The sequence below is a fragment of the Orcinus orca genome, chromosome 2 (genome assembly GCF_937001465.1).
Source record: "Orcinus orca chromosome 2, mOrcOrc1.1, whole genome shotgun sequence".
NCBI classification, from domain to species: Eukaryota; Metazoa; Chordata; class Mammalia; order Artiodactyla; family Delphinidae; genus Orcinus; species Orcinus orca.
Window position 1 is genome coordinate 39,683,509 of NC_064560.1, and position 21,096 is coordinate 39,704,604.

Genomic DNA, 21,096 nt, shown 5'->3' on the forward strand with positions numbered 1-21,096 from the left:
AAGAAACATCATAAGATTTCACTAATACACGGAATATAAACTTGGCTACACAGGAACTGAATTACAAAACAGAACAGGGTCTCAAATGTAGAAAACCAACTTATGCTTTCTTAAGGGGAAAGGTGAGTTGGGGTGCTGCATAAAACCAGAGATTGAAAGTAGCACAGATACCATTGCATAAGTCAAATATGTAATAGACAAGAGCTACTCCTTGCTCAACGAAGTGGACTCAACACCCCATATTAAATGCCTAAGAATATACCTGACTAGTAAGAATCTTAAAATCTATGGATTTATATGTCTCCGAAAGAGACACAAGCGTGTGTACAGCGGCATAAACGCAGCAGTGATAGGATTGGTGAGGTTCGGTGAGCAAATGCAGACCCTTTGAAAACATATTGCATGGTACCCATTCCATGGGTCTCAACTCTCCAGGTTTAAGGGATTCTTCCTTCAGCTAAAACATGCATGTGGAACCCAGAGTATGATCCACCGTGTGATCGGGAAACGTGTTCAAATGTGTCTCAGTTTTCATCCGCTGGTACTCGGGTGCAACATTCCAGACGCCTTACTAACACTCTCCCCACTTGGAGAGTCAGTGCCTTTAACGTCCTGTTTGGCCCAGTTTGCAATTTCTGCGTAAGATGAACAGGAATAGGGAGAACCAATGAGAGACTATCTGGAGGTGTCTGGACGGGCAAATTTAACTCTCATTTCCCACCAGGAAGAGGAATTAACCAAAGGCTCAGCATGCCATGCCAGAACCACACTAGGGCCTGAAGCAATCCTGCGGTGTTGCGGCCTGCTCACAAGAAAGCGAGTTGAAGAAAGGAGCTCAGGGGCACTGTAATTCACAAACCTGCAGAGATATAAATGAAAGCTATCGTCTAAAAATATATTGAAGTAAGGCTGCAAAGAGGACTTGAAACCGGGGCAGAATTGCAGGAAACCGATTTCAGGAGGTAGACTGGAATTGCATGTAAAGCATAGGAAAAGAGGCAGAACGTCCACAATGATGCACTTGGCCAAAGGGGCGTATGAGTATTTTCCTGAATATATTCAGGAAAAAACGCATACGCGCTTTTTGGCGAACCAAGCAAGCTTGCGAAAGAAATCTGCACTACAATGAAGTCTCACTTCCCCCCGGTCAAAAGGGCCATCTGAAAAAAGTGTAAAATCCAGAAAGTCAGGACAGGCCACGGAGAACTGGGAGCCTTGTTATGCTGATGGGTGGGATGTAAATTGCCAACAGCAACTCTGGGGAAGTGTATGGTGTTTCCTGAAACATCTGAAAAACAAAGCAACAGAGCCTAGGTCACTTCCACTTATGGTCCTATAGCTTAGGAAAATGAAAATCAAAAAGACACAGCCACCCCAACGTTTGGGACGGCTCTGTTTACAAGAATCTCATTTACGGTACAAGTTCAATATCACAGAAAGCGAAATATGGATAAAGAAGTTGTGGTACTTACGTACAATGCAATATCACTAGGCAATGAAATCTATGTCATCAGGCCCGTAGCAGCATAATGAGTGGATTCAGGTACGATGATTCTAAGTGAAATAAGTCACACAGAAAAAGAAACATCATAAGATATCACTAATACACGGAATGTAAACTTGGCTACACGGGAACTGAATTACAAAACAGAACAGGGTCTCAAATGTAGAAAACCAACTTATGCTTGCTTAAGGGGAAAGGTGAGTTGGGGTGCTGCATAAAACCAGAGATTTAAATGAGCACAGATACCGTTCCAAAAGCCAAATATGTAATAGACAAGAGCTACTCCTTGCTCAACGAAGTGGACTCAACACCCCATATTAAACGCCTAAGAATATACCTGACTAGTAAGAATCTTAAAACCTATGGATTTCTATGTCTCCGAAAGAGAATCAAGCATGTGTACAGCGGCATAAACGCAGCAGTGATAGGATTGGTGAGGTTCGGTGAGCAAATGCAGACCCTTTGAAGTCATATTGAATGGGACCCATTCCATGGGTCTCAACTCTCCAGGTTTAAGGGATTCTTCCTTCAGCTAAAACATGCATGTGGAACCCAGAGTATGATCCACCGTGTGATCGGGATATGTGTTCAAATATGTCTCAGTTTTCATCCCCTGGTACTCGGGTGCAACATTCCAGACGCTTTACTAACACTCTCCCCACTTGGAGAGTCAGTGCCTTTAACCTCCTGTTTGGCCAAGTTTGCAATTTCTGCGGAAGATGAACAGGAATAGGGAGAACCAATGAGAGACTAGCTGGAGGTGTCTGGACGGGCAAATTTAACTCTAATTTCCCACCAGGAAGAGGAATTAACCAAAGGCTCAGCGTGCCCTGCCGGAACCACACTAGGGCCTGAAGCAATCCTGCGGTGTTGCGGCCAGCTCACATGAAAGCGAGTTGAAGAAAGGAGCTCAGGGGCACTGTAATTCTCAAACCTGCAGAGTTATAAATGACAGCTATCCTCCAAAAATATATTGAAGTAAGGATGCCAAGAGGACTTGAAAGCGGGGCAGAATTGCAGGAAACCGATTTCAGGAGGTAGACTGGAATTGCATGTAAAGCATAGGAAAAGAGGCAGAACGTCCACAATGATGCACTTGGCCAAAAAGGACGTATGCGTTTTTTCCTGAATATATTCAGGAAAAAACGCATACGCCCTTTTTGGCCAACCAAGCAAGCTTGCAAAGGAAATCTGCACTACAATGAAGTCTCACTGCCCCTCGGTCAAAAGGGCCATCTGAAAAAAGTGTAAAATCCAGAAAGGCAGGACAGGCCATGGAGAACTGGGAGCCTTGTTATGCTGATGGGCGGGATGTAAATTGCCAACAGCAACTCTGGGGAAATGTATGGTGTTTCCTGAAACACCTAAAAAACAAAGCAACAGAGCCTAGGCCACTTCCACTTATGGTCCTATAGCTTAGGGAAATTAAAATCAAAAAGACACAGCCACCCCAACGTTTGGGACGGCTCTGTTTACAAGAACCTCATTTACGGTACAAGTTCAATATCACAGAAAGCGAAAAATGGAAAAAGAATTTGTGGTACTTACGTACAATGCAATATCACTCAGCAATGAAATCTATGTCATCAGGCCCGTAGCAGCATAATGAGTGGATTCAGGTACGATGATTCTAAGTGAAATAAGTCACACAGAAAAAGAAACATCATAAGTTATTACTGGTACACGGAATGTAAACTTGGCTACACAGGAACTGAATTACAAAACAGAACAGGGTCTCAAATGTAGAAAACCAAATTATGCTTGCTTAAGGGGAAAGGTGAGTTGGGGCGCTGCATAATACCAGAGATTGAAATGAGCACAGATACCATTCCATAAGCCAAATATGTAATAGACAAGAGCTACTCCTTGCTCAACGAAGTGGACTCAACACCCCATATTAAACGCCTAAGAATATACCTGATTAGTAAGAATCTGAAAACCTATGGATTTATATGTCTCTGAAAGAGAATCAAGCGTGTGTACAGCGGCATAAACGCAGCAGTGATAGGATGGGTGAGGTTCGGTGAGCAAATGCAGACCCTTTGAAGTCATATTGAATGGGACCCATTCCATGGGTCTCAACTCTCCAGGTTTAAGGGATTCTTCCTTCAGCTAAAACATGCATGTGGAACCCAGAGTATGATCCACCGTGTGATCGGGAAACGTGTTCAAATGTGTCTCAGTTTTCATCCCCTGGTACTCGGGTGCAACATTCCAGACGCTTTACTAACACTCTCCCCACTTGGAGAGTCAGTGCCTTTAACCTCCTGTTTGGCCCAGTTTGCAATTTCTGCGGAAAATGAACAGGAATAGGGAGAACCCATGAGAGACTAGCTGGAGGTGTCTGGACGGGCAAATTTAACTCTAATTTCCCACCAGGTGGAGGAATTAACCAAAGGCTCATTGTGCCGTGCCGGAAACACACTAGGGCCTGAAGCAATCCTACGGTGTTGTGGCCAGCTCAAAAGAAAGCGAGTTGAAGAAAGGAGCTCAGGGGCCCTCTAATTCACAAACCTGCAGAGTTAAAAATCACAGCTATCGTCCAAAAATATATTGAAGTAAGGCTGCCAAGAGGACTTGAAAGCGGGGCAGAATTGCAGGAAACCAATTTCAGGAGGTAGACTGGAATTGCATGTAAAGCATAGGAAAAGAGGCAGAACGCCCACAATGATGCACTTGGCCAAAGGGGCGTATGCGTGTTTTCCTGAATATATTCAGGAAAACACGCATACGCGCTTTTTGGCCAACCAAGCAAGCTTGCAAAGGAAATCTGCACTACAATGAAGTCTCACTGCCCCCCGATCAAAAGGGCCATCTGAAAAAAGTATAAAATCCAGAAAGTCAGGACAGGCCACGGAGAACTGGGAGCCTTGTTATGCTGATGGGCGGGATGTAAACTGCCAACAGCCACTCGGGGAAGTGTATGGTGTTTCCTGAAACATCTAAAAAACAAAGCAACAGAGCCTGGGCCACTTCCACTTATGGTCCTATAGCTTAGGGAAATTAAAATCAAAAAGACACAGCCACCCCAAAGTTTGGGACGGCTCTGTTTACAAGAACCTCCTTTACGGTACAAGTTCAATATCACAGAAAGCAAAAAATGGATAAAGAAGTTGTGGTAGTTACGTACAATGCAATATCACTCAGCAATGAAATCTATGTCATCAGGCCCGTAGCAGCATAATGAGTGGATTCAGGTACGATGATTCTAAGTGAAATAAGTCACACAGAAAAAGGAGCATCATAAGATATCACTAATACACGGAGTGTAAACTTGGCTACACAGGAACTGAATTACAAAACAGAACAGGGTCTCAAATGTAGAAAACCAACTTATGCTTGCTGAAAGGGAAAGGTGAGTTGGGGTGCTGCATAAAACCAGAGATTGAAATAAGCAAAGATACCGTTCCATAAGCCAAATATGTAATAGACAACAGCTACTCCTTGCTCAACGAAGTGGACTCAACACCCCATATTAAACGCCTAAGATTATACCTGACTAGTAAGAATCTTAAAACCTATGGATTTCTATGTCTCCGAAAGAGAATCAAGCGTGTGTACAGCGGCATAAACGCAGCAGTGATAGGATTGGTGAGGTTCGGTGAACAAATGCAGACCCTTTGAAGTCATATTGAATGGGACCCATTCCATGGGTCTCAACTCTCCAGGTTTAAGGGATTCTTCCTTCAGCTAAAACATGCATGTGGAACCCAGAGTATGATCCACCGTGTGATCGGGAAACGTGTTCAAATGTGTCTCAGTTTTTGTCCCCTGGTACTCGGGTGCAACACTCCAGACGCTTTACTAACACTCTCCCCACTTGGAAAGTCAGTGCCTTTAACCTCCTGTTTGGACCAGTTTGCAATTTCTGCGTAAGATGAACAGGAATAGGGAGAACCAATGAGAGACTAGCTGGAGGTGTCTGGACAGGCAAATTTAACTCTCATTTCCCACCAGGAAGAGGAATTAACCAAAGGCTCAATGTGCCATGCCGGAACCACACTAGGGCCTGTAGCAATCCTGTAGTGTTGCGGCCAGCTCACAAGAAAGCGAGTTGAAGAAAGGAGCTCAGGGCACTCTAATTCACAAAACTGCAGAGTTATAAATGACAGCTATCGTCCAAAAATATATTGAAGTAAGGCTGCCAAGAGGACTTGAAAGCGGGGCAGAATTGCAGGAAACCGATTTCAGGAGGTAGACTGGAATTGCATGTAAAGCATAGGAAAAGAGGCAGAACGTCCACAATGATGCACTTGGCCAAAAAGGGCGTATGCGTTTTTTCCTGAATATATTCAGGAAAAAACGCATACGCCCTTTTTGGCCAACCAAGCAAGCTTGCAAAGGAAATCTGCACTACAATGAAGGCTCACTGCCCCCCGGTCAAAAGGGCCATCTGAAAAAAGTGTAAATCCAGAAAGGCAGGACAGGCCATGGAGAACTGGGAGCCTTGTTATGCTGATGGGCGGGATGTAAATTGCCAACAGCCACTCTGGAGAAGTGTATGGTGTTTCCTGAAACACCTAAAAAACAAAGCAACAGAGCCTAGGCCACTTCCACTTATGGTCCTATAGCTTAGGGAAATTAAAATCAAAAAGACACAGCCACCCCAACGTTTGGGACGGCTCTGTTTACAAGAACCTCATTTACGGTACAAGTTCAATATCACAGAAAGCGAAAAATGGAAAAAGAATTTGTGGTACTTACGTACAATGCAATATCACTCAGCAATGAAATCTATGTCATCAGGCCCGTAGCAGCATAATGAGTGGATTCAGGTACGATGATTCTAAGTGAAATACGTCACACAGAAAAAGAAACATCATAAGTTATTACTGGTACACGGAATGTAAACTTGGCTACACAGGAACTGAATTACAAAACAGAACAGGGTCTCAAATGTAGAAAACCAAATTATGCTTGCTTAAGGGGAAAGGTGAGTTGGGGCGCTGCATAATACCAGAGATTGAAATGAGCACAGATACCATTCCATAAGCCAAATATGTAATAGACAAGAGCTACTCCTTGCTCAACGAAGTGGACTCAACACCCCATATTAAACGCCTAAGAATATACCTGATTAGTAAGAATCTGAAAACCTATGGATTTATAAGTCTCTGAAAGAGAATCAAGCGTGTGTACAGCGGCATAAACGCAGCAGTGATAGGATGGGTGAGGTTCGGTGAGCAAATGCAGACCCTTTGAAGTCATATTGAATGGGACCCATTCCATGGGTCTCAACTCTCCAGGTTTAAGGGATTCTTCCTTCAGCTAAAACATGCATGTGGAACCCAGAGTATGATCCACCGTGTGATCAGGAAACGTGTTCAAATGTGTCTCAGTTTTCATCCCCTGGTACTCGGGTGCAACATTCCAGACGCTTTACTAAAACTCTCCCCACTTGGAGAGTCAGTGCCTTTAACCTCCTGTTTGGCCCAGTTTGCAATTTCTGCGGAAAATGAACAGGAATAGGGAGAACCCATGAGAGACTAGCTGGAGGTGTCTGGACGGGCAAATTTAACTCTAATTTCCCACCAGGAGGAGGAATTAACCAAAGGCTCAGTGTGCCGTGCCGGAACCACACTAGGGCCTGAAGCAATCCTACGGTGTTGTGGCCAGCTCAAAAGAAAGCGAGTTGAAGAAAGGAGCTCAGGGGCCCTCTAATTCACAAAACTGCAGAGTTATAAATGACAGCTATCGTCCAAAAATATATTGAAGTAAGGCTGCCAAGAGGACTTGAAAGCGGGGCAGAATTGCAGGAAACCAATTTCAGGAGGTAGACTGGAATTGCATGTAAAGCATAGGAAAAGAGGCAGAACGCCCACAATGATGCACTTGGCCAAAGGGGCGTATGCGTGTTTTCCTGAATATATTCAGGAAAACACGCATACGCGCTTTTTGGCCAACCAAGCAAGCTTGCAAAGGAAATCTGCACTACAATGAAGTCTCACTGCCCCCCGATCAAAAGGGCCATCTGAAAAAAGTGTAATATCCAGAAAGTCAGGACAGGCCACGGAGAACTGGGAGCCTTGTTATGCTGATGGGCGGGATGTAAACTGCCAACAGCCACTCGGGGAAGTGTATGGTGTTTCCTGAAACATCTAAAAAACAAAGCAACAGAGCCTGGGCCACTTCCACTTATGGTCCTATAGCTTAGGGAAATTAAAATCAAAAAGACACAGCCACCCCAAAGTTTGGGACGGCTCTGTTTACAAGAACCTCCTTTACGGTACAAGTTCAATATCACAGAAAGCAAAAAATGGATAAAGAAGTTGTGGTAGTTACGTACAATGCAATATCACTCAGCAATGAAATCTATGTCATCAGGCCCGTAGCAACATAATGAGTGGATTCAGGTACGATGATTCTAAGTGAAATAAGTCACACAGAAAAAGGAACATCATAAGATATCACTAATACACGGAATGTAAACTTGGCTACACAGGAACTGAATTACAAAACAGAACAGGGTCTCAAATGTAGAAAACCAACTTATGCTTGCTGAAAGGGAAAGGTGAGTTGGGGTGCTGCATAAAACCAGAGATTGAAATAAGCAAAGATACCGTTCCATAAGCCAAATATGTAATAGACAAGAGCTACTCCTTGCTCAACGAAGTGGACTCAACACCGCATATTAAACGCCTAAGATTATACCTGACTAGTAAGAATCTTAAAACCTATGGATTTCTATGTCTCCGAAAGAGAATCAAGCGTGTGTACAGCGGCATAAACGCAGCAGTGATAGGATTGGTGAGGTTCGGTGAGCAAATGCAGACCCTTTGAAGTCATATTGAATGGGACCCATTCCATGGGTCTCAACTCTCCAGGTTTAAGGGATTCTTCCTTCAGCTAAAACATGCATGTGGAACCCAGAGTATGATCCACCGTGTGATCGGGAAACGTGTTCAAATGTGTCTCAGTTTTTGTCCCCTGGTACTCGAGTGCAACATTCCAGACGCTTTACTAACACTCTCCGCACTTGGAGAGTCAGTGCCTTTAACCTCTGTTTGGCCCAGTTTGCAATTTCTGCGGAAGATGAACAGGAATAGGGAGAACCAATTAGAGACTAGCTGGAGGTGTCTGGACGGGCAAATTTAACTCTCATTTCCCACCAGGAAGAGGAATTAACCAAAGGCTCAATGTGCCATGCCGGAACCACAGTAGGGCCTGAGGCAATCCTGCAGTGTTGCGGCCAGCTCACAAGAAAGCGAGTTGAAGAAAGGAGCTCAGGGGCACTGTAATTCACAAACCTGCAGAGTTATAAATGACAGCTATCATCCAAAAATATATTGAAGTGAGGCTGCCAAGAGGACTTGAAAGCGGGGCAGAATTGCAGGAAACCGATTTAAGGAGGTAGACTGGAATTGCATGTAAAGCATAGGAAAAGAGGCAGAACGTCCACAATGATGCACTTGGCCAAAAAGGGCGTATGCGTTTTTCCCTGAATATATTAAGGAAAAAACGCATACGCCCTTTTTGGCCAACCAAGCAAGCTTGCAAAGGAAATCTGCACTACAATGAAGTCTCACTGCCCCCCGGTCAAAAGGGCCATCTGAAAAAAGTGTAAAATCCAGATAGGCAGGACAGGCCATGGAGAACTGGGAGCCTTGTTATGCTGATGGGCGGGATGTAAATTACCAACAGCCACTCTGGAGAAGTGCATGGTGTTTCCTGAAACATCTAAAAAACAAAGCAACAGAGCCAAGGGCACTTCCACTTATGGTCCTATAGCTTAGGGAAATTAAAATCAAAAAGACACAGCCACCCCAAAGTTTGGGACGGCTCTGATTACAAGAACCTCGTTTACGGTACAAGTTCAATATCACAGAAAACGAAAAATGGATAAAGAAGTGGTGGTACTTACGTACAATGCAATATCACTCAGCAATGAAATCTATGTCATCAAGCCCGTAGCAGCATAATGAGTGGATTCAGCTATGATGATTCTAAGTGAAATAAGTCACACAGAAAAAGAAACATCATAAGATATCACTAATACACGGAATGTAAACTTGGCTACACAGGAACTGAATTACAAAACAGAACAGGGTCTCAAATGTAGAAAACCATCTTACGCTTGCTTAAGGGGAAAGGTGAGTTGGGGTGCTGCATAAAACCAGAGATTGAAATTAGCACAGATACCGTTCCATAAGCCAAATATGTAATAGACAAGAGCTACTCCTTGCTCAAAGAAGTGGACACAACACCCCATATTAAACGCCTAAGAATATACCTGACTAGTAAGAATCTTAAAACCTATGGATTTATATGTCTCCGAAAGAGAATCAAGCGTGTGTACAGTGGCATAAACGCAGCAGTGTTAGGACTGGTGAGGTTCGGTAAACAAATGCAGACCCTTTGATGTCATATTGCATGGTACCCATTCCATGGGTCTCAACTCTCCAGGTTTAAGGGATTCTTCCTTCAGCAAAAACATGCATGTGGAACCCAGATTATGATCCACCGTGTGATCGGGAAACGTGTTCAAATGTGTCTCAGTTTTCATCCTCTGGTACTCGGGTGAAACATTCCAGAAGCTTTACTAACACTCTCCCCACTTGGAGACTCAGTGCCTTTAAACACCTGTTTGGCCAAGTTTGCAATTTCTGCGGAAAATGAACAGGAATAGGGAGAACCAATGAGAGACTAGCTGGAGGTGTCTGGACGGCAAATTTAACTCTCATTTCCCAACAGGAAGAGGAATTAACCAAAGGCTCAGTGTGCCGTGCCGGAACCACACTAGGGCCTGAAGCAATCCTGCAGTGTTGCGGTCAGCTCACAAGAAAGTGAGTTGAAGAAAGGAGCTCAGGGGCACTGTAATTCACAAACCTGCAGAGTTATAAATGACAGCTATTGTCCAAAAATATATTGAAGTAAGGCTGCCAAGAGGACTAGAAAGCGGGGCAGAATTGCAGGAAACCGATTTCAAGAGGGAGACTGGAACTGCATTTAAAGCATAGAAAAAGAGGCAGGACGTCCACAATGATGCACTTGGCCAAAAAGTTCGTATGCATTTTTACCTGAATATATTCAGGAAAAAACGCATAAGCCCTTTTTGCCCAACAAAGCAAGTTTGTAAAGGAAATCTGCACTACAATGAACTCTCACATCCCCCCGACAAAAGGCCCATCTGAAAAAAGTGTAAAATCCAGAAAGGCAGGACAGGTCATGGAGAACTGGGAGGCTTGTTATGCTGATGGGCGGGATGTAAATTGCCACGGCCACTCTGGAGAAGTGTATGGTGTTTCCTGAAACATCTAAAAAACAAAGTAACAGAGCCTAGGGCACTTCCACTTATGGTCCTATACCTTAGGGAAATTAAAATCAAAAAGACACAGCCACCCCAAAGTTTGGGACGGCTCTGTTTACAAGAACCTCGTTTACGGTACAACTTCAATATCGCAGAAAGCGAAAAATGGATAAAGAAGTTGTGGTACTTACGTACAATGCAATATCACTCAGCAATGAAATCTATGTCATGAGGCCCGTAGCAGCATAATGAGTGGATTCAGGTATGATGATTCTAAGTGAAATAAGTCACACAGAAAAACAAACATCATAAGATATCACTAATACACGGAATGTAAACTTGGCTACACAGGAACTGAATTACGAAACAGAACAAAGTCTCAAATGTAGAAAAACAACTTATGCTTGCTTAAGGGGAAAGGTGAGTTGGGGTGCTGCGTAAAACCAGAGATGGAAATGAGCACAGATACCGTTCCATAAGCCAAACATGTAATAGACAAGAGCTACTCTTTGCTCAACGAAGTGGACACAACACCTCATATTAAACGCCTAACAATATACCTGACTAGTAAGAATCTTAAAACCTATGGATTTATATGTCTCCGAAAGAGAATCAAGCGTGCGTAGAGGGGCATAAATGCAGCAGTGATAGGATTGGTGAGGTTCGGTGAGCAAATGCAGACCCTTTGAAGTCATATTGCATGGTACCCATTCCATGGGTCTCAACTCTCCAGGTTTAAGGGATTCTTCCTTTAGCTAAAACAAGCATGTGGAACCCAGAGTATGATGCACCGTGTGATCGGGAAACGTGTTGAAATGTGTCTCAGTTTTCGTCCCCTCGTACTCGGGTGCAACATTCCAGACGCTTTACTAACACTCTCCCCACTTGCAGAGTCAGTGCCTTTAAACTCCTGTTTGGCCCACTTTGCAATTTCTGCGGAAGATGAACAGCAACAGGGAGAAACAATGAGAGACTAGCTGGAGGTGTCTGGACAGGCTAAGTTAACTCTCATTTCCCACCAGGAAGAGGAATTAACCAAAGGCTCAGCATGCCGTGCCGGAACCACACTAGGGCCTGAAGCAATCCAGTGGTGTTGCGGCCAGCTCACAAGAAAGCGAGTTGAAGAAAGCAGCTCAGGGGCACTGTAATTCACAAACCTGCAGAGTTATAAATGACAGCTATCGTCCGAAAATATATTGAAGTAAGGCTGCCAAGAGGACTTGGAAGCGGGGCAGAATTACAGGAAACCGATTTCAGGAGGTAGACTGGAATTGCATGTAAAGCATAGGAAAAGACGCAGAACGTCCACAATGATGCACTTGGACATAAAGGGCGTATGCGTTTTTTCCTGAATATATTCAGGAAAAAACGCATACGCCCTTTTTGGCCAACCAAGCAAGCTTGCAAAGGAAATCTGCACTACAATGAAGTCTCACTGCCCCCCAGTCAAAAGGGCCATCTGAAAAAAGTGTAAAATCCAGAAAGGCAGGACAGGCCATGGAGAACTGGGAGCCTTGTTATGCTGATGGGCGGGATGTAAATTGCCAACAGTCACACTGGAGAAGTGTATGGTGTTTCCTGAAACATCTAAGAAACAAAGCAACAGAGCCTAGGGCACTTCCACTTATGGTCCTATAGCTTAGGGCAATTAAAATCAAAAAGACACAGTCACCCCAAAGTTTGGGACGGCTCTGTTTACAAGAACCTCGTTTACGGTACAAGTTCAATATCACAGAAAGCGAAAAATGGATAAAGAAGTTGTGGTACTTACGTACAATGCAATATCACTCAGCAATGAAATCTATGTCATCAGGCCCATAGCAGCATAATGAGTGGATTCAGGTACGATGATTCTAAGTGAAATAAGTCACACAGAAAAAGAAACATCATAAGATATCAGTACTACACGGAATGTAAACTTGGCTACACAGGAACTGAAATACAAAACAGAACAGGGTCTCAAATGTAGAAAACCAACTTATGCTTCCTTAAGGGGAAAGCTGAGTTGGGGTGCTGCATAAAACCAGAGATTGAAATTAGCACAGATACCGTTCCATAAGCCAAATATATAATAGACAAGAGCTAGTCCTTGCTCAACGAAGTGGACTCAACACCCCATATTAAACGCCTAAGAATATACCTGACTAGTAAGAATCTTAAAACCTATGGATTTATATGTCTCCGAAAGAGAATCAAGCATGTGTACAGCGGCATAAACGCAGCAGTGATAGGATTGGTGAGGTTCGGTGAGCAAATGCAGACCCTTTGAAGTCATATTGCATGGTACCCATTCCATGGGTCTCAACTCTCCAGGTTTAAGGGATTCTTCCTTCAGCTAAAACATGCATGTGGAACCCAGAGTATGATCCACCGTGTGATCGGGAAACGTGTTCAAATGTGTCTCAATTTTCGTCCCCTGGTACTCGGGTGCAACATTCCAGACGCTTTACTAACACTCTCCCCACTTGGAGAGTCAGGGCCTTTAACCTCCTGTTTGGCCCAGTTTGCAATATCAGCGGCATGTGAACAGGAATAGGGAGAAACAATGAGAGACTAGCTGGAGGTGTCTGGACGGGCAAATTTAACTCTCATTTCCCACCAGGAAGAGGAATTAACCAAAGGCTCAGCGTGCCGTGCTGGAACCACACTAAGGCCTGAAGCAATGCTGCGGTGTTGCGGCCAGCTCACAAGAAAGCGAGTTGAAGAAAGGAGCTCAGGGGCACGGTAATACACAAATCTGCAGAGTTATAAATGACAGCTATGGTCCAAAAATATATTGAAGTAAGGCTGCCAAGAGGACTTGAAAGCGGGGCAGAATTGCAGGAAACCGATTTCAGAAGGTACACGGGAGTCGCTCTTAAAGCATAAGAATAGAGACAGAACTTGGAAAATAATGCACTTGGCAAAAAAGTGCATATCTGTTTTATCCAGAGCTCTCATAACTGATGGGAGGAGATTCCCAGCAGGCTCCAACTGCCACCTGAGGGATCACGTTGCCAAGGCAACGTGAGCAAGCCAGGCAGGAGTTACCTCACAGCAGAGGTCCCACCTCACAGAAGGGTGAGAAACCCAGCCAACATCAGACTCTCACCAGAGGGCCCACATCTCCAAGGGAATGGGAACCAGGCAGGAGTGTCTTCATACCAGTGGGACAACATCATCGAAAAGTGAGGTACTCAGCACATGTGTCCTCAATCCAGAGGACCCACATCACCAAGGGCCTCGGAGTGAGGCAGGCAGGAGTAGCCTCACAACACTGGGCCCATAGAATTAAAAAGTGAGGAATCCAGCAGTTGGAACCTCCCAGCAGGCGACCCAGAGCACTGAGGCTATGGGATCCAGGCCACAGTGAACTCACAGAAGAGGGCCCATGTCATGAAACTGAACAACCCAGCCATTGGGACCTCAGAGCAGGAGGCCCACATCCCCATGGGGATGGAAATCTGGTAGGAGTGTCCTCGCACCACTGAGAACGTATCAGAAAATTTTGGGCGACCAGCAGTTAAGGTCTGACGCCAGAGGACCCTCATCACCAAGGGAAGGAGGCTCCCAGCAGGCTCCAACTGCCACCAGAGTGCTGACGTCACCAAGGCGATGTGTGCCAACCAGGCACGAATGACCTCACAGCAGAGAGCCCACCTCAGAGAAGTGTGACGAACCCCGTCAGGATCAGACTCGCAACAGAGGGCCCACATCACCAAGGGGATGGGAACCAGGCAGGAGTGTCCCCACACCAGTGGGACAACATCATCGAAAGGTGAGGATCCCAGCACATGTAGCCTCAAACCAGAGGAACCACATCACCAAGGGGTTCAGAATTAGGCTGGCAGGACCGGCCTCACAACACAGGGTCCATAGAATATAAAAGTTGAGGAATCCAGCAGTTGGAACCTCCCAGCAAGTGGCCCAGAGCACCGAGGCTATGGGATCCAGGCCGCAGTGAACTCACAGCAGAGGGCCCACATCATGAACCTGTGAGCAGCCCAGCCGTTGGGACCTCAGAACAGAAGGACCACATCCCCATTGGGATGGGAACCTGGCAGGAGTGGCCTCGCACCACTTAGCACATATCAGAAAATGTTAGGAGCCCTCCAGTTAGGGCCTAACACCAGGGGGCCCTCATAACTGAGGGGAGGAGACTCCCAGCAGGTTCCAACTGCCAACAGAGGGCCCACGTCTACAAGGTGGCATGCGCCAGCCAGGCAGTATTGACCTCACAGCAGAGAGCCTATCTCACAGAAGGGTGAGGAACCGAGGCAGGATGAGACTCTCGCCAGAGGGCTCACAACACCAAGGGGATGGCAACCAGTCAGGACTGTCCTCCCACCAGTGGGGCCACATCATCGAAAGGTGAGGAACCCAGCACATGTGGCCTCAAACCAGAGGACACACATCACGAAGGGGCTGGGAGTGAGGCAGGCAGGAGGATCCTCACAACAGAGGGCCTAAAAAATTAAAAAAGTGAGGAATCCAGCAGTTGGAACCTCCCAGCAGGTGGCCAAGAACACAGAGGCTATGGGATCCAGGCCACAGTGAACTAACACCAGAGAGCCCACATCATGAAATTGTGATCAACCCAGCCGTTGGAACCTCAGAGCAGAAGGCCCACATCCCCATGGAGATGGGAACCTAAGAGGAGTGCCCGAGCATCACTGGGCTCACTAAGAAAAGTTGGGGAGCCCAGCAGTTAGGGCCTGATGTCAGAGGGCCCTCATCACAGAGGTGAGGAGGCTCCCAGCAGGGTCCAAGTGCCACCAGAGGGCTCATGTCAACAAGGCGAGGTGAGCAAGCCAGGCAAGAGTTACCTGATAGTAGAGGGCCCACCTCACAGATGGGTGAGGAACCCAGCCAGGATCAGACTCTCACCAGAGGACCCACATCACAAAGGGGATGGGAACCAGTCAGGTTTATCCTCACACCAGTGGGGCCTCATCATCTTAAGGTGAGGAACCCAGCACATGTGTCCGCAAACCAGAGGACCCACATCACCAAGGGCCTTGGAGTGAGGCAGGCAGGAGTAGCCTCACAACACAGGGCACATAATATAAAAAACGTGAGGATTCCAGCATTTAGACCTTCCAGCAGGCGGCCCAGAACACCGAGGCTATGGAATCCAGGCCGCAGTGAACTCACAGCAGAGGGTCCACATCATAAAACTGTGAGCAACCCAGGCGTTGGGACCTCAGCGCAGAAGGCCCACATCCCCATGGGAATGGGAACCTGGCTGGAGTGTCCTCGCACCACTGGGCGCACATCAGAAAATGTGGGGAGCCCACCATTTAGGGCCTGATGCCAGAGGGTCGTCATCACCGAGAGGAGGAGGCACCCTGCATGCTCCAACTGCCACCAGAGGGCTCACGTCTCCAAGGTGATGTGTGCCAGCCAGGCAGGAGTGACCTCACAGCAGAGGGCCTACCTCACAGAACGTTGAGGAACCCAGCCAGGATTAGACTCTCGCCAGAGGGCCCACCTCACCAAGGGGATGGGAACCAGGCAGGAGTGTCCTCACACGAGTGGGGCCACATCATCGAAAGGTGAGGAACGCAGCACATGTGGCCACAAGCAATAGGACAGTCATCACCAAGGGGCTGGCAGTGAGGCAGGCAGGAGGAGCCTCAAAACAGAGGGCATATAGAATAAAAAAGTTGAGGAATCCAGCAGTTGGAACCTCCCAGCAGGCGGCTCAGAGCACTGATGATAAGGGATCCTTGCCGGAGTGAACTCACAGCAGAGGGCCCACATCATGGTACTGTGAGCAAGCCAGCCGTTTGGACCTCAGAGCAGAAGGCCCATATCCCCATGGGGATGGGAACCTGGTAAGAGTGTCCTCACTCACTTGGCGCACATCAGATAATGTGGGGAGCCCAGCAGTTATGGCCTAAGGCAAGAGGGCCCTCATCACCGAGGGGAGGAGGATCCCAGCACACTCCAACTGCTACCAGAGGGCCCATGTCACCAAGGTGACGTGTGCCAGACAGGCATGATTGACCTCACAGCAGAGGGCCCACCTCACAGAAGGGTGAGGAACCCAGCCAGGATCAGACTCTCACCTGAGGGCCCACATCAGCAAGGGGATGGGAACCAGTCAGGACTGTCTTCCCTCCAGTGGGGCCACATCATCGAAAGGTGTGGAACCCAGCACATGTGGCCTCAAATCAGAGGACACATATCACAAAGGGAATGGGAGTGAAGCAGGCAGGAGTAGCCTAAAAACAGAGGGCCCAAAGAATAAGAAAGGTGAGGAATCCAACAGTTGGAACCTCCCAGCAGGCGACTGAGAGCACAGAAGTTATGGGATGCAGGCAGGAGTGAATTAACAGCAGAGAGCCCACATCATGAAACTGTGAGCAACCCAGGCGTTGGGACCTCAGAGCAGAAGGCCAACATCCCCATGGGAATGGGAACCTGGCTGGAGTGTCCTCGCACCACTGGGCACACATCACAAAATGTGGGGAGCCCAGCAGTTAGGGCCTGATGCCAGAGGGCCCTCATCACCGAGGGGAGGAGGCTCCCAGCAGGCTCCAAGTGCCACCAGAGGGCTCATGTCCACAAGGCGAGGTGAGCAAACCAGGCAGGAGTGACCTCACAGCAGACGGCCCACCTCACAGATGGGTGAGGAACCCAGCCAGGATCAGACTCTCAACAGAGGGCCCACATCACCAAGGGGATGTGAACCAGGCAGGAGTCTCCTAAGACCATTGGTCCCACATCATCGAAAGGTGAGGAACCCAGCACATGTGGCCTCAAACCAGACGACACACATCACGAAGGGGCTGGGAGTGAGGTAGGCAGGAGGATCCTCACAACAGAGGGCCCAAAAAATTTAAAAAGTGAGGAATCCAGCAGTTGGAACCTCCCAGCAGGCGGCCAAGAGCACAGAGGCTATGGGATCCAGGCCACAGTGAACTAACACCACAGAGCCCACATCATGAAAATGTGAACAACCCAGCCGTTGGGACCTCAGAGCAGAAGGCCCACATCCCCATGGAGATGGGATCCTAAGAGGAGTGCCCAAGCATCATTGGGCTCACTAAGGAAAGTTGGTGAGCCCAGCAGTTAGGGCCTGACGCAAGAGGGCCCTCATCACCGGTGGGAGGAGATTCCCAGCACGTTCCAACTGCCACCACAGGGCTGACTTCACCAAGGCAATGTGTGCCAGCCATGTAGGAGTGACCTATCAGCAGAGGGTCTCCCTCACAGAAGGGTGAGGAACACAGCCAGGAACAGACTCTCACCAGGAGGTCCACATAACCACGTGGATGAGAACCAGGCAGGAGTGTCCTCACACTAGTGGGACCACATCATCGAAAGGTGAGGAACCCAGCAAAGGTGGCCACAAACCAGAGGACCCACATCACCAAGGGGTTGAGAGTGAGGTAGGTGTCTGGACGGGCATATTTAACACTCATTTCCCACCAGGAAGAGGAATTAACCAAAAGCTCAGCGTGCCCTGCCAGAAGCAGATTAGGGCCTGAAGCAGTCTTGCGGGTTTGCGGCCAGCTCACAAGAAAGCGAGTTGAAGAAAGGAGCTCAGGGACCCTGTAATTCACAAACCTGCAGAGTTATAAATGACAGATAACGTCCAAAAATATATTGAAGTAAGGCTGCGAAGAGGACTTGAAAGCGGGGCAGAATTTCAGGAAACCGATTTCAGGAGGTAGACTGGATTTGCATTTAAAGCATAGGAAAAGAGGCAGAACATCGACAATGATGCACTTGGCAAAAAAGGGCATATGAGTTTGTTCCTGAATATATTCAGGAAAAAACCCATACGTCCTTTTTGGCAAACCAAGCAAGCTTGCAATGGAAATCCGAACTACTATGAAGTGTCACTTCCCCCCGGTCTAAAGGGCAATCTGAAAAAAGTGTAAAATCCAGAAAGGCAAGATAGGCCATGGGGAAATTGGAGCCTTGTTATGCTGATGGGCGGGATGTAAATTGCCAACAGCCACTCTGGAGAAGTGTATGGTGTTTCCTGATACATCTGAAAAACAAAACAACAGAGTCTAGAGCACTTCCACTTATGGTCCTATAGCTTAGGGAAATTAAAATCAAAAAGACACAGCCACCCCAAAATTTGGGACAGCTCTGTTTACAGGAACCTCTTCTACGGTACAAGTTAAATATCCCAGAGAACAAATAATTGATAAAGAAGTTGCAGTACTTACGTACAACAGAATACCACTCAGCAATGGAATCTGTGTCACCAGGCCTGTACCAGCATAATGAGTGGATTGAGGCATGATGATTCTAAGTGAAATAAGTCACACAGAAAAAGAAACATCATAAGGTATCACTAATACACGCAATGTAAACTTGGCTACACAGGGACTGAATTACAAAACAGAACAGGGTCTCAGGTTTAGAAAACCAACTTATGCTTGCTTAAGGGGAAAGGTGAGTTGGGGTGCTGCATTAAACCAGAGTTTGAAATTAGCACAGATACCGTTCCATAAGGCAAATATGTAATAGAGAAGACCTACCCCTTGCTCAACGAAATGGACTCAACAATGAGGTATCACCTCACACCTGTTAGAATGGGCATCATCTGAAAATCTACAAACAACAAATGCTAGAAAGGGTGTGGAGAAAAGGAACACTCTTCCACTATTGTTGGGAATATAAATTGATACAGTCACTATGGAGAACAATATGGAGTTTCTTAAGAAACTAATAATAGAATTACCATATGATACAGCAATCCCAGTACTGGACATATACCCAGACAAAACCATAAATCAAAAAGAGACATTCAACGCAATGTTCATTGCATCACTATTTACAATATCGAGGTAATGGAAGCAACCTAAATGCCCACAGACAGACGAATGCATAAAGATGTGGTACATATATAAAATGGAAAATTACTAAGCCATGAAAGGAATGAAATTGGGTCATTTGTAGAGATGTCGATGGATCTAGAGACTGTCATACAGAGTGAAGTAAGTCAGAAAGAGAAAAACAAATCTTGTATATTCATGCATATATGTGGAACCTAGAAAAACTGTGCAGATTAACCATTTTGCAAGGCATAAATAGAGCAACAGATGTAGACAACAATCGTATGGACAACAAGGGGGGAAAGCTCTTGGGGGGGTGGTGGTGGGAGGAGTTGAGAAATTGGGATTGGCATGTAAACATTTATATGTATAAAATAGATAACCAATAAGAACCTGCTGTATAAAAATATAAAATAAAATTCAAAATTAAAAAGAAATAAAATTTAAAAAATAAAACAGAAAAAGCAATTATTCCCTTCACATACATGTATTTATATGAATAAATTATTTCCATGCTTATATCTGTAAATACGAAAAAGAGGAATAAAATCTACCTTGAACCAAAAATGAAAAAGAGAAAAAAAAACAGAACCCACCAGTTACACAGAGGAAAACCGTAGCAGGGCACTTGCTCCAGTTGTAAACAATTCTGAAGGTGGTCAGTGGTGGGGAATCGTCTCCCATTCAGCCAGCAGCCCCCACACAACAAGCGTCCTCATTGCAAAGCTGGGGCACCATGCCGAGGCATCTGTGAGTAAACGTGAGCTGAGCCCCAGGCCAGTTGCTGCTGAACTGTTCCCACCCTTCCCAGGTAAAGCACCTGAATATATACAAGGACTTGAAAGCCTAGAGGAAGGGCCATGGAGCCACACGAGTGACAGCATGCCAGCTGACTTGGTGCCTGCAGGCCAGCCAGGATGGTCCTGGCCCTGGGTGCTCTTCTGGAAGATTTCCATTTCCCTGCCTGAGATACTCGTCCTGTCCCTGCCCCCACTGCTTTTTTCCTTCCTCACCTCTGCCCAGGGAGAAATTCCAGCAGCAGATATGGGTGACACATCCTCTTCTTTAGCAGGTGGCAGCCTGGCAACTGCTGCAGAAAGTCCAGCAGAGCCCCACTCACACTGGGCTACCCACAAAGCCGTGGCCTCTCACAACCTCCCACCAGCCCAGCCCCGAGACTGCTGACAGGGCAGAGAAAATGGCGTCAGGCACAGCTGCAGGGGCTCTTGCTGCCTGGAGTGGTATTTATATTGATCTCAACCCAGGCACACCTGGGGAGGGCTGGCCGGCAAGGTAAGGCTGCCCAGGTCAGCCAATCATCACCCCTCAGGGGCTCACAGTTGCAGAAAATGGAACTTGCTGAACCGGCCAGGTCCAAGGAACAGGTGTGGGCTCCTGAGAGTCAGGATAGACAAGGGGATGCAGCTTTGGCTTGTTTTCTGATCATTTTATCTGGCCCATGAGTGGGAGACAACTTCAAGAAAACCCTCTCCTAATGAGAGGAACCCAGGAGTCAGGGAGAGGAGGGGTGGGTGGTGGTTGGAGACAGAGGCCTGGTGCCCTGG